Here is a 13,353-nt window from a genome sequence, read left to right on the forward strand (position 1 = left end):
ATACAGCTTAATACCAAAAATCAAGCAACCTAATCAAAAGATGGGCAGAAGACCTAAACAGACATCTCTCCAAAGAAGACACCCAGATGGCCAACAGGCATATGAACAGATGCTCAACATCACTAATTGCTAGAGAAATGAAAATCAAAACCACAGTGAGATATCACCTCACACCAGTCAGAATGGCCCTCATTTAAAAGTCCACAAACGATAAATGCTGGAGAGGGTGTGGAGAAAAGGGAACCCTTCTACTTTGTTGGTGGGAATGTAAATTGGTGCAGCCACTATGGAGAACAATATGGAGATTCCTTAAAAAACTAAAAATAAACTCACCATGTGATCCAGCAATCCCAATCCTGGGTATATATCCAGAGAAAAATATAATTTGAAAAGACACATGCACCCCAGTGTTCACAGCAGCACTATTTACAATAGCCAAGACATGGAAACAACCTAAATGTCCATTGACAGATGACTGGGTAAAGAAGCTGTGGTATATTTATACAATGGAATACTACTCAGCCATAGAAAAAAATAAAATAACACCATTTGCAGCAACATGGATGGGCCTGGAGATTGTCATTCTAAGTGAAGTAAGCCAGAAAGAGAAAAGAAAAATGCCATAATTTTGCTTATATGTGGAATCTTTAAAAAAAAAAAAAAAAAGGACACAAATGAACTTATTTACAAAACAGAAAGACCCACAGACATAGAGAACAAACTTAAGGTTACCAGGGGTAAAGCGGGTGGGAACAGATAAATTGGAAGTTCGAAAGCTTCACAGGTGTATACATCTATTAAAATCCATCAAATTGTACATCTGAAATATCTGTGGTTTACTGTACAGAACTGTTACAGCAAATAGGAAACACACATCACATGCCCATCTCTGGCCACCATGGGTTTGGCCAAGACCCCACTGCTGGGTCTCCCTACTGTGCGCACGCTCTCTCAGCACCTGCTTTCTTCGTCCTTGGTAGTGCAAAGCATCTGGGGGCAGATGTATTTTTTACTCACCTTGAGTGAGACAAGCTTTACTTTACACCAAAGGAACACAGCATATAGGAGACCCCTCTTAAAAGCCAGGGACAAAACAGTGCCTATCTCCCAGTGCCCAGTGCTCCCAGAAATGAGCAAATCTCTCCCCCTTCCCACTAACCTCCAGGAGTGGCCCTGCTTGGGACTCATGCCCCTGAGGGCTCTTCTCAAGACAATTTGATCTTGAGCTCAACCAGCTAAAACCAAAATTTGCGAGTGAAATAAATGTATCCTCAGCTTAGAAGCCTGGGTTGTTATTAGGCCCAAGAGTAAAGCTTTATTTGTTTACAGTTGACTTTTGGATTCCTGCAGCTGGGCTGTGTCCAGTGCAGTATTTGTGTATATTTTGCATCAAGTTTAAAACTGCAGGACATCTTTTCTAAGGCTTTGTTTAAAACTGGATGCATAAAAATAAAAAAGAGCAATGGGATTTTAATTTGCTGAGAAGGAAGGCTGTTCGTCAGTGTTGACAACCTTGTGGCGTAGCTCTTTTTGTACTTTGTTTCCCCCTTTTTGTACTTTTCAATTTTTTTTAATTTAATTTTAATTTGGGGGTGGGATTAGATTGATTGATTGATGGATGGATTGCTTTTTAGAGGAGATACTGGGGATTGAACCCAGGACCTGTGTGTGCTAAGCATGTGCTCTACCACTTCAGCTATATACCTTCCCCCTCTCTTTTTGTACTCTTTATCCTTTTTTTATTTCTTGGAAATTATGGCCCATCCTCCTGCTCCTGGAGCCTTCACTCTCCATTCCTATCCCCTTGTCTTCGCTCTCCCTGGGCCCTGAAGCCTCCTGATCAAATGGAAGAAGTTTCCTTTCACCACAAAGAATTACTGGGGAGTAGTGGAGTCTTCGGCAGCAGGAGGGCCTGGGACACAGGATAACATAGACAGGATTGCATTGTAGGGGCTGTTCGTAGCACACTTCACTCTTTGATCAATTCTCAAATCCAGCCACACTCTGAAAACTGGACTTGAGCTTCGCCTACTATGTTTTTTTAACTTTGGTCAGCTGGGCTCTGTGAGCCATCAGCTCAGTCTAAAGAAGACGTGATTCTGAAAACTCAGAGCCAGCCCCCGGATTAACAGCTAACCCTGGCATGTGTCTGGCTATTTATAAGACAAAGAAGAAGTAAGCCCCAGGTGATGCCAAGGCCGGGAACGGAGCAGCCAGGCAAGGTGTGGGGTGAAGGCGATAACCTCGGGCCACCCAAGACCCATGGACAGTGGCTCTGGCTGGCTGCGGCCACCTGCTTGTTTACTTTGCATAAGGTTTAGCTGCAAATGATGCTGAGCCACATGCTTGGACTGAGTCAAGAATCTCATTTTTGTAAGATAATAACATATGTAAAGTGTCCGTGGATGCTTCTAGTAAATATTATTAGTGTTTACTCTATCAGACTTTCAAAGTCACTGGTGATACAGCTGAGCAAAACCAGCAGTCAGTTCTTCCAGATGGTACCTAGTGGTAGTTTAAGGCTGCAGCTGGTACTGACGTGGAACTCATGGGAAAGACAGATTAAGGCCACCCTAAGTCCCTCCATTGAATAATGTGGTGTGAACACGAGTGGCTGAAAGATAGCCCAAAACTATGGATGGACCAGCCTGTCAAGAAAACAATCAGCCTGCGGTGGAAGGTCTGGGGAAGAACTGTGCCTCAAAATCCTACCTTCTCAGCAAGTTTGATATGACCCTTTGACACTGCCTATGTTCCGACCCCTGGAGGGTCAAACTCATCTGGGCCTCAGTTTCCTCACCTGCAAAATAGGTATAACATTATTGTTATCCTTTTGTCATAGAAGACTGGGACATTCTCTGGGGGTAATTCTTTATGCTGTAAAGTCTATATAAAATGTCTGATACATTTGAAGTGCTCAAAAATTTTGGTAGTTATTGGTGGATTATAAATATTGAGGGAGTGTCTAAGGCCAATAATATACCATGCAGCTTAAAGGGGGCGCCCAGAGTGGGAAGAGCCAGCATGACCTGAAGAAGTTGGGGCTGTGGCCCTGCAGGAGATCTGGGCAGAGGGAAAAGTCATGGGCCTGGGTGACACTTCATAATTCCGGCCTGACCAGAACCCCCTACCTTGACAGTGTGGTTATTATTAGGATGAGAAGGGGGCTCAGTGGGCTGAAGTCAAAATTCCAACTCCTCACACAGGCCTGCCCCTGTTGATTTTGCTACTGGTGACCCATTCTGGATGCAGAAAAATACAGTGGTAGGGATAATAGCTGTTAGCAATCTCCTAGACCCATTTCGACTCTGCAGTGTCTTACCAGATCAGACTCAGAAGCTATGTTTAATTGTGACCCAAAGAATCACTATTGATCCCAAGCATGCCAGCAAGTGGCAAAGCTCTGCCTTAGAGCTTGGGGCCCTTTAAGTAGGAGGCTGCGGTTATATTTCTGATGTTTTATTTCTTGAGCTTAGTGGTAGCACACAGGTGTTCCCTATAGCATTCCTTATGCCTTATTGCATATCAGGAATATTTGTTAATGATTTTTTAAAGGACAACGTAGGCCCCATCCCACCAGCAAAGAGCAGTCAGTTCTTGATTACATAACCTGGCAGAGAGGAACAGAGATGCAGTAAGAGGGAACGCCACAAGCAGCAGACTGGCATGCCAGTGGTTTGTTCAGACTAGTTTTAAAACATTCCCTGAACAACTGTAAGGGGAGGCAGTCCGCCCTGAGCATGATGGATGGCGAGAGGAGGCCATCCAAGAATTAACATTTTAACCCAGATGATCCCGAGAATGAATGAGCAGATGGTACAAAGCTCAGTTTGAGGAGCCGTGTGTGCTCACTCAGTTAGGCCAACAGGCTTCTGGGGGTCATGGACCTGCAGAATGAGTGACCTGTGGAACTGAATCCATCCATGGGGCCCCTCTGAGCAGTGAGCCCCACACAGTGGGGCGTCCTATACGAACGTGCGGGGGGAGGAGGGGTGAAGAGCCGGGAGGAGGTGGGAGGGGCTTCAGCACCATCCGGGATACTCAGTAACTGCTTAATAACTACTCGTGGAATTGAATTCAGGAAAATCAAAGAGAACAAAAAATGGAAATGCAGATCTTTGCCAAGTGCTTTCTGGCAGTTCAAAACACTTTTGCGCTCTAAGGGAGAGTGACAAGGATTAATTATATCACATTGGCTTTATGCTTCTGAGGCCACTTTACCCTGGAAGCTCCTTTTTGCTCCTCACCCCCGCCCTGCTCAGGTTGAGCAATTCTCTGTGGTGGTGCAGGATATAATTCTGCCATTTACTATCAAGATATTGCACCTGACAGTGAAGGTTTTAGTCTGTGATAGTCTGAAAAAAGACTCAAGAGATGCCAAATATTAATATCCATCCTTGAGAAAGAGAGGAATGCCAATTACAGCAAAGTTGTGTTGGTTCACCAGTCTACTGATGCCAGAGCCCATGGTCTTTCCCTTCGCATCTTGAAAGGACATGACTCAGTGCCTCAGTCAAAGGTCACATCTGTTCTCCCTATTGTCAGCACACCTTACTTTTTGAAGTAATTGTGTAGCCGCTGTAATTAGGGGCCATACATTCTCTCTGAGAAATCGGGGCAATCCAGCCTTCACAGGAGCAAGTTGATCTGCTCATCATGGTCCACATGTGAAATAATAAGCTTCCCCAGTTTCTTGGTGAAATCACAGCCACTATTTGAACTTATAAACACCGTCTGCTTCTTACGTGTTAAACAGCGAAAGATCAAACTCAGACTATTGCCAGGAGCATGAAAGAATAATTGGCAAACTCCTGTGTCATCATATACAGTTTCATAGATTTCTTTTCAAAAGCACTTTAAAAAAAAAACTTCACAAACAGACAAAACCATATTCCCTGATGACTGTCCTTTGATACATGGATGTTTCCTGAAGTTTTAGGCTGGGCCCTGAGCTGTTCTGTGATGTCATGGACACAGACAGCCCCTTGGAAGCTCAGGGTCTACTACTCTGCAATCAGGTGAAACCCTCCTGGTGAAACCTACTGGACGACCCGGGAGGCCCAGGGTCTAATACACTTGAGCTTCTAGACACTGTACAGTTGGATGCTGACCAGGGTAGGGTGTCCAGACATTCCTATTCTGAGACACTTTGAGGTCAAGCAATATTTACAAGCAAGAAAACTGAGGTTCAGAAAGATTAACTGACTTACCCATAGTCCGGTGGAAAGACCTTCAGGGATAGCTCCACCCTGGACACCATGTTTCTTTTTGTTTTTTATAAAAATTTTCCTAAGAGAGAAAGAGAAAAAGACAAACAGATGTCATTCCCAGCTTTGTAGATAGACACCCCAAATAAATAGGCCACAGAGGAGGAGCACAGGTGATTTAGAACCCAGCTCCCTTGACAAAGGGATGGGTCCCAGAGCTGGTTTTGTCTGTTCACCAGCATCCCGCCCAGCATCCTTCTACCCCTGCAGGTGGACCACGCTGACTGGAGCGCTCCACTCTTGTCAGAAGGTGGCTCTGTAGCTGTCCTGAGATTTCGGGGAGTTGGAAAGAATGGTATTATGCCTCCTAGGCACAGGTTAGGGGCCAGCCAGCCCACAAACTCCCCTGTGTGCTCTGGTGTCCTGGGTCTTCAGCTCAGAGAAGGCCAGAAAGGGTGATTCTGGGAGCCAAGGAAATGCTGTGAAGTTAGGGTGAAGAGTGGGCTTAAGTGTCCCCTGTTCTTAAGTGAATGAGAGAAGCCTGAGCTGTGGCTTCTACACAGGGGCCACTGATCTGGATGCAGAGGGAGCAGCCATCCTTGGCAGAGGCTTTTCTGGGTGGCAGTTCTGGGGTTGGAGCCTGGGCTCCAGTGGGGTGCAGGGTCAGGGATTTTAGAGGTGGACATCCTCTCAGTGACCATCTAATTCAAATCTGATCGTGCCACGTTCCCACTGAAACCCCTCTGTGGCTCCCAACTACTTCCCGAGAGAAGCCCCAGAGCCCTGTGGGGTGCTCCTCATGGTGGACCAGGCCCTAGGCCCCGGCACTCCTTGCCCTTCCCACTCTTTCCCCAGCACCCCCAACCCCCTCCTGACAGATCTTCACTGTAGTTCACCTGTCAGGATGCTTCCCTATTCTCCGCGCTCAGCCCAAGGCCTTCAGATCACCGTCTCCTTACGGAGACTTCCCAGACCCCATGCTAGGTTGAAGAGCCCAGTTCAGCACCCAATCTAATGAATGTATCCCTTCCCCATTAGTTCCCCACTGCAGCTCCCCACTGCATGTCGCCAGCATCTGGCTTTGTCCCAGGCGCCACACTCAGTGAGCTGGAAGGAAATGACCTCTGGGGCAGGGAGGCACAGCGCACGGAAGGATGGAGATGGAGCCCTGTGCTCCAGTCTCACCTCCAGCTCTTACTTCCAGACTGCAGATGTGTCCTTTTGATGCCCTGATCTGGTTTCCTTCTCTGTGCTCTTTGACCCTCTGCTCTCTGAGGACTTCCCTCTGGCCCTAATATTCTTAACAGCCATGAATTCGGCCATGAATTTGTTTAGTCCTGGTCTTGGAAAATCATGTCAGGGAAGTTTCTCCTAGGCGCCCTCCTCCCCACCCTCTCCCCCTCCAGGGAGGCAGGTCCTCTACTCTTTTCTCCACCCCTTGCTTCCCTCACAGCCCACCTGAGGCACCTTGCTCTGCTGGGAACAATTCCCTGCCAACTGCAAGCGAAAGGGAGATAAGAAGTTAATCTGAGCTAGGTGATCATAGCTTCATGTATTATCTCAGACAGGCAGGCATGTTACAGGGCACCTGCCCAAGGCGAGAATGTCTAAGGACAGTGGGAGAGGAAGGGCAGGGCCTTTGGGTACAAGCCTTTCTGGGAGCCCTTCAAAAGCCACTGGGGTTATTATTTGCCTGGATGACTTGATTATTTATGCAACAGAAATGTTTGAGACCCCACATGTAAAAGCCAGCCTATAACTGGTTTGTTAATGTGGTGAAGGTTCCCGAGGCCTTGGCTGTTGCTAGAAGTTCTAGAAACATATAGTCTGTCACGACTGAGTTAAGAAAAAACAGATAATTTGAACAGATTGATCACTAGAAGTAAAATAGAATCTGTATTGTAAAAAAAACCTCCCTGCAATCAAAAATCCAATGTGATACACCACATTAACAAAAGGAAAGAGAAAAACCATAATCAATCATCTCAAAGATGCAGAAAAAGCATTTGATAAAATTCAACATCCATTCATGATAAAACTCTCACCGAAGTGGGTACAGAGAGAACACATCTCAACATAATAAAGTCCATGTATAACAAATTCACAGCCAACATAATAGTCAACAGAGAAAAGCTGAAAGCCTTCCCACTGAATTCAGGAACAAGACAAGGATGCCCACTCTCACTACTCTATTCAACATAGTATTGGAAGTCTTAGCTACAGCAATCAGACAATAAAAAGAAATAAGAGGTATCCAAATTGGAAAGGGGGAGGTAAAACTGTCACTTTTTGCAGATGACATGACATTCTATATAGAGAACCCTAAAGTTGCCACACAGAAACTATTAGAATGAATAAATGATTTCAGCAAGGCAGCAGGATACAAAACTAATATACAGAACTCTGTTGTACTTCTTTACGCTAGTAACGAAATATCAAAAAGAGAAAATTTTTAAAAATCCCATTTAAAATCACATCAAAAAATAAAATGCCTAGGGATAAACTTAACCAAGGAGGTAAAAGACCTATATGCTGAAAACTATAGAACACTGACAAAGGAAATTGAAGATGATTCAAAGAAATGGAAAGATATCCTGTGCTTTTGGATTGTTGGAATTAATATTGTTAAAATGACTATACTACCCAAAGCAATCTACAGATTTAATGCAATCCCTATTGAAATACACATGGACATTTTTCACAGAACTAGAACAAATAATCCTAAAATTTATATGGAATCACAAAAGACCCAGAATTCAAAGCAATCCAGGAGGTATAACTCTTACAGACTTCAGACTATACTACAAAGCTAGAGTAATCAAAGCAGTGTGTGTTGGCACAAAAATAGACATACAGATCAATGGAACAAAATAGAAAGCCCAGAAATAAACCTATGTACCTACAATCACTTACTTTATGGCAAAGCAGGCAAGAATTACAATGAAGAAAAGACAGTTTCTTCTAGTGGTGTTGAGAAAGCTGGACAGTTACATATAAATCAATGAAATTAGAACATTCCCTCACACCATATACAAAAATGAACACAAAATAGTTTAAAGACCTAAATGTAAGACATGATACCATAAAACTTGAAGAGAACAATATGTGAAACATTCTATGACATAAACTATGGCAATATTTTCTTAGATCAGTCTCCCAAAGCAAAAGAAATAAAAGCAAAAATAAACAAATGGGACCTAATCAAATTTAAAAGCTTTTGCACCACAGAGGAAACCATCATCAAAACAAAAAGACAGCCTATGGAATGGGAGAAAATATTTGCAAACAGTGCAACCCACAGAGGGTTAATATCCAAAATATACAAAGCAGCTCATATAACTCAATATTGAAAAAAACAAACAACCCAATCAAAAAATGGGCAGAAGACCTAAATAGACATTTTCCCAAAGACATACAGATGGCCAACAGGCAGATGAAAAGATGCTCAACATCACTAAGTATCAGAGAAATGCAAATCAAAGCCACAATGAGGTATCACCTCACACCAGTCAGAATGGCTATCATCAAAATGTCTACAAATAATAAATGCTGGAGAAGCTGTAGAGAAAAGAGAACCCTCCTACATTGTCGGTGGGAATATAAACTGGTACATCCACTATGGAGGACACTATGGAGGTTCCTTTAAAAACTAGAAATAGTGATACCATATGATCCAGCCCCACTCCTGGGTATATATCTGGAAAAAATGAAAACTCTAATTCGAAAAGATACATGCACCCCAATGTTCACAGCAGCACAGTTTGCAATAGCCAAGACATGGAAGCAACCTAAGTGTCTATCAACAGATGAATGTATAAAGAAGACGTGATATATGTAGTATGTGTGTATGTATATATATAATGGAATACAGCCATAAAAAGAATGAAATAATGCCATTTGTAGCAACATGAATTGTCCTAGAGAATATTATGCTGAGTGAAATAAGTCAGAGAAAGAAATACTATATAGTACCACCTATATGTGGAATCTAAAAAATAATGCAGATGAATTTATATACAAAACAGAAACAGACTCACAGATATAGAAAACAACCTTATGGTTACCAAAGGGAAGAGGGAGGAGGGGATGGACAAATTAGGAGTATGGAATAAACGGATAAAAACTATACTTTACTATCCATAAAATAAATAAGCAACAAGCATTTACTGTATAGCACAGGTAATTATATCCAATATTTTATAATAACCTATAATGGAATATAATCTGCCAAAAAAAAAAAAAACCCTGAAACCTGAATTACTATGCTCATAAGCAATATTGTAAAAGGAAGGAAGGGAGGGAGGAAGGAAGGAAGAAAAAAGAAAATCCACACTAGTTAAATAGTGCTTTAGGTGAAGAACTTAACCTAAAGTTCCAGATAACTTGGGACTAGAGGTGGGGGAGCACCCTTAAGGCTTCACAACAGAACTGGAGAAATTGCCTATGCAGAGGCTGGGAAAGTCTAACCTCCTAACCTCCCTTCAACAAAGGAAAAGCTTCACATTCTTCAATGAAAAGCTCAGAAAGCAGCAAAGGGAAAGAAGCCAGACTTACAGGAAACCCCCCCCCCCAGCCCATTCATGATTCCTCTGACCCTCTGGAAGCCCTGTGAGGAGCTGGCAGACGCTCTGACCTGCTCGGTGACTCACTTCCTTCCGCACAACTTGTGACTTGGTCCGCAGCACAATGGTGCAGCGGTACCTCTCCCCTATCAAAAATGCCATTTCTTCTACCTGGGCACCTGCATCCTCTTCTAGCCCTGCCAGTGCCCAGCCCTGCTTCAAGAAGCATCATCCATCAGTCCTGTTCACCATTATAAGCCACAGAAACCAATGCTGGCTGATTTAGGCATTAATGGAATTAAATCTCAGGTGGTTCACAATCTCTGGGAGGATGAGGACCAGGCTGGAAATCTGGGCGGCCAGCAGCAGAGGCTGGAAATCCCCCTCAGGACTGGCCTGGCAAGGAGAGAATGCACTGCCACCCCTGCTGCGTGTGGGTTCGCAGGCATGCCTGGACCAACTCCACCCACAGCTGCCAGAACAACCTTAACTGTGTCGGAGGCCACTGCCCCTGGACTCTGCCTGGGAGAGTTGAGGTTACCCACATTCACTGTAGCCACAAGGGAGTCTGGCACAGTGAGCGCCTGGCATTTTCAGCCTCTCCAGTGGGAGGAAGGTTCTGCCTCACCAGGCGGGGGACTCCCCAAATACGGGAAAGGAGATAAAGATCCTAGGTAGCCACAAGGCATGAGAAATGGTTGTTCTGCCTCCCACAACTAAGGGCAGCTAGTAATTACACTCTTTTTGCTCCTTGCCTTCCCTGACCAGCACAATCTCTGAGTTTGATAACAGTCACTCAGGTAAAGCACCGATAAGAACTTTTTTCTTGTGATGAGAACTATTAAGATTTACTCTTTTGGCCACTTTCAAATATACAATATTAACTATAGTCACCATGCCATATATTACACCTCATGACTTATTTACTTTATAACTGGAAATCTGTACCTTTTGACACCCTTTTCCATTTTGCCAAACCCCTACCCCGGCCTCTGGCAACCACCAGTCTGTTCCGTGTATCTGTGAACTTTGTTTTGTGTTAAGAGTCCACATAAAGCGAGATCATATGGTATGTCTGACTTACCTCATTTAGCATAATGCCCTCCAAGTGCATTCATGGTGTTGTAAATGGCAAGATTTCGTTCTTTTTTTATGGCTAAGATATATACATATACATATATAAAATATAGCATAATACACACATAATATCTCAGATTTCCTTCTTTATCCATTCATCTGTCTGTGGACACTGAGGCCATTACCATGTCTTGAGTATTATCATAAATAATGCTACAGTGAACATGGGGTGCGTATCATTCTGAATTTGTGTTTTCGTTTTCTTCAGATAAACACCTTGAAGTCGAATTACTGGGTCATATCATTGTACATCTTAAAAAAGAAATCTGGGTGGGGTGAGGACAGGTGTAACATCTGTCATGATCCTTCAGCAACAGATATTCAAACCACCCATTCCCGCTATAGTTCATCAGAAAATAAAATAACGTCCTCGAATAGACAGTGCTGTCAGCATCCTTCTGCTGACCACAGACTATTCTGGATAGTATTTTGAAAATGAAACTGATTTATTAAAAGCTTGCAAGATCAGGCGAAAGGCCTGAGGTTGACTTGACTGTCTTGCTGTGGGGAGAGCCCTGGGCTGTGACCCAAGGTCATGACGGTGAGTCCCCTGGGGATGCAGCTATGGCCTGAAGGTTTAGTTCTCTTGTTCTCACTATCCCACTAACTGGCCACATAACCCTGGGTGGGTCACTTGGGTATCCGTTTGTAAAACAAAGCTGAACTGCTAAATAGTCTTTGGGTAGCAAATCCAGGAATCCACATGGGTCAGCCAGGAGGGGTGTTTGTTATCAGAGAATACAGGCTGGGGAATCACCTGCTACCTGAGGGCTGGAAGGCAGCAGGACCTCAGGTAGGTTTGGAAGTGATCTTTTCATCAGCTAATATTTACTGAGCTATCACTGTATGTGCCAGACTGTGTTCAAGGCCCTGGAGATCAGTGATGAACAAACCCACAAGACCTCTGCTCTCAAGGAGCTTAGAATGAACCAGGAAGCAAATGAATACATGTGACAACACTGAAGATGACACATGCCACGAAGACACTAGAGCAGGCTAATGTGATAGATGTGGCTGGACGAGGGGCCACTTCAGCATGCCATGCTCTGAGAATGTGGTATTTAAGGACATTCCTGACTGTCAGGAGTGAGGCAGCATGAGAATGATAAGGGGCAAGAGTTCCAGGCAGAGGAAACAGCCTGCACAAATCTCAGGTGGGCCTGTGCTATTCTTGCTTGAAGACCAATGTGCCTAGGGTCCCATGAGCCAGAGCCAGAGCCAGAGCCTGAGTTAAGTCTGAGAGAGGCAGGGGCTGTAAGTGCAGGGCCTGGAGGGCATCTTGGAATGGATTCTCTTTCTACCTCCCACCTCTGGGCCTTTGTGTCTGCCTCACCCCTCTTCCTTCTGTAGACTGGTTTCCTCTGCTCCCAGGCCATATGGCAGATCAAGGCTGCCCTTGGGTACCAAGTTCACCCTTAGAGTCTAGTCACTCAGAAAAACCATCTCAGTCACATGAAAGGACTATCACACGTGTGTCTCTGGTCCAATGACTTGTAGTCAAAACCACTGCGGCTGCTCTGAGACCTAGTCAGAAGCCCAGGAGCTTCATGGTGAGAATAGGGCAGGCATTCCAAAATTATCTACCCCAGAAGGACTGGACCACATGGGCCCCTGCCTAGCTGTAGGACTCTGAGAGTGCAGGAGGAGTGAATGGACTGCAGAGTAACTCTGGGTTGTTCTGAAGCAGTCTCAAGGGTCAGGAGGAGTTGATTTAAATCAGTTCTCAAACTTGAGGGTGCATTAGGACCACCTGGAGGACTTGTTAAAACGCAGATGGCCACACCCTGCCTCAGAGTTTCGAATTCAGTAGGTCTAGAGGAGCACAATCTGAGAATCTGCATCTGTAACAAGCTCTGACCATGCTTTAAATGCTGTGGTTTCCAAAGTGGGGTCCATGGCCCTGGCCCTACCAGTTTCTTCAACCTGCAGGATCCAGAGTCAGGACTGGAGTCAAGAAGTGGGGCCCAGTGTGTGCGACCAGCATTGTGGATCCCTCTGTGCACCACGGTTTGAGAATCACGGTTTTTAAATGTTTCAAAACGTCGGAAATGTCTTTATTCCCAACCTTGAGTGTCACCATGGGGAAATAAAAGGTGACCAGCCAAGGGACGTTTGCTCAGTGCCCTTCAATGGTTAAAGTGGTTAATTAATCAGTGTGTTTGGATTAAAACAAAACAAAACAAAACAAAACAAAACAAAACAAAAAACAAAACAAACAAACCCTCCACTTTCACCAAAGAAAATGCAGGTTACCTCAGGATAAGTAAATCCGGCCTTTGGGGTAGGTAAGAGCTCTTTTTCCGAGCATTTTCATTTCTCTCTGCAAGAAGAGACCGTCGCGCGGTTTGCTGCTCAGGGTGAATAAAACCTGGGAGAAAGTTTGGAGACCTGTCGTGCGAGCCCTGGATCCCAGGGTCCCGGGCTGCCACTGGCCGACCCGCCCTGCA

At 44.5% G+C, this 13,353-nt stretch overlaps 1 long non-coding RNA gene across 1 annotated transcript in view; it reads right to left on the reverse strand.

Annotated features, from left to right (window-relative positions):
• The window catches only part of LOC123612416 (uncharacterized), a 43,175-nt gene extending 29,822 nt beyond the window's left edge, over positions 1-13,353 (reverse strand). The window contains exons 1-2 of the long non-coding RNA XR_006719640.2: positions 13,160-13,353; positions 5,211-5,289 (exon numbers count right to left, since the gene is read on the reverse strand). This is a non-coding gene — a long non-coding RNA (uncharacterized LOC123612416). The remainder of the gene's footprint in view (positions 1-5,210; positions 5,290-13,159) is intronic.

The sequence above is a fragment of the Camelus bactrianus genome, chromosome 6 (assembly GCF_048773025.1).
Source record: "Camelus bactrianus isolate YW-2024 breed Bactrian camel chromosome 6, ASM4877302v1, whole genome shotgun sequence".
Lineage (NCBI taxonomy): Eukaryota > Metazoa > Chordata > Mammalia > Artiodactyla > Camelidae > Camelus > Camelus bactrianus.